The following is a 1,856-nucleotide window of genomic DNA, read 5'->3' as shown; positions in this document are numbered from 1 at the left end:
TTTTCTTCATCGAAACTTCTCTTGCCTACGTCTGTGTAAAGTGTTTTTTATGGAGTGGGATATGCGGCCCCAGCACTTATATAGGATTACGCGCGGGTTTTCCAGTACTGGTGGAATTCTTCTCCAACTCCGACTTTATCTCTACTCTCAATTCTTATCTCATCCGAACACTTTGAGTTCAATTCTTCGCTTTAACTTCCTTTTTATTATTATTATTACTATACTGCCCCTACGTTTAATTTTCAACGGTATAATCCAAATATCGCTATTCCGTTGGCACGCTTCGTCGAATTCAGATTTCGCGTTATCACATGACGCGTTCGGTACAGTTTTCGCCAATCAATATCTTTTGCAATTTTATTTATGTGCATTTTTTATTTTTTCTGTACATTTTCGGCCATCTTTTCTTTAACTACGTCATTGCGTCCCGTCTACATTTATTTGACATTATTTCGTTTCCGATAATTCACGAATTTTTTCCGAATGTCCATTTTTCTTATCGTTTACGTTCACACAACACTTTGTTATACACTCCACTTACTCTTTTATTATTTCACGTTTTCCGTGATTTATCTTTTTTCTTTTGCCATGTGAACTTTGTTCGCCGACAAAGAGGGGGCGGTGTTTCGATCCCCACCTACGTGGCAAACGCCCATTAGTAGGGGTCTCTATTTTATTCATTTAATCAACAGGGCTAAAGCCCACCGCAATATCATGGATCAACGTATGCGCCTATTAACTCATGTGTCTAAGGTCAACCTTAGCCACATGGCTTACCACTAATATACGTTGATTTATGTCCGGATTCATTTCTTATCAAAGAGATAGTTATCGGTTGACAGGTTATACTTTATCACAATTACTCAAGCAACAAGATTACTTGAGCTACAAGGACTTCTACTCTACCTATATAAATACCACATTATTTTTTTCATAAGAACTACGCGGAAACTTGATCCCTGAGAATAGATCTTGGAGTGCGTGAGGCGTTTCATTATTTGGTTTCGGTTTAATCTCCCCAACATCAAATTTCTCGCTTTTAAATGCGTTTTTTACCATTTCGCTTCGTTATTATGTCAAAGCAGTTTACTGCCGAAACACTTATGTTCGTTGTAACTTGAGAAATACAGTTAACTTTTTCTGATGTCTTTGTCTGGAATGTTTACAGTGTGAATCTTATTGCTGCTGGAAGATGATTAGGCACTTAGGCATTATAAAAATCTTGGAGATTTATGAACGCCACTGACCGCTGGGGCTGATTGAGCTCATCATGTAAAATAATCAATTGGTCAGCGTGCTTGTTTATGTGGTTGAGTTCCGAAATTCAAATGAGACCTAGATTGCGAACCTTTATTACTCTTTTCCCAGTGAGGGACTAAAAATAGGTTGTGCTGAAACTAGTCAGAACAAAATCTGACACCTTAAACTTCATTAATGTATTTTGTAGGCTGAATTTGTCCCAAATATGCTGAGCGCAGGTTGGACCGTTGGACAATGTTCCAGAATCTTTCCACCAAATGCAGTCGTGAAAATTGGTCTGCATTTAGGTTTAGGGTCAGTGTCGTCTTACTGTAACCCTGTCAACCCGAGTAGGTATTGGTGTACTGAACTGTCGATCGTAAGTTCACTTGCCAGTTGCCACACATAGTGTGTGCCTGGGATCCGCCCATGAAGTCATTGTCCAATCTAGCCAAGCGCATCCTTTGCTGACTCTAAACGAACCAAACACATGAAAGCAAGGTCAAGAAGTACCATACAACCTTGATGTTGTTAGATGGTCCATGTCACAAACATCGAAGTGTGGTCGGTTCAGTGCCCTTCCACCTTAGATACTAAGATTACTGGAACATTAGTAA

This window comes from Coptis chinensis, chromosome 3, assembly GCF_015680905.1.
Source record: "Coptis chinensis isolate HL-2020 chromosome 3, ASM1568090v1, whole genome shotgun sequence".
NCBI lineage: Eukaryota > Viridiplantae > Streptophyta > Magnoliopsida > Ranunculales > Ranunculaceae > Coptis > Coptis chinensis.
This window is presented reverse-complemented; position numbering follows the sequence as displayed.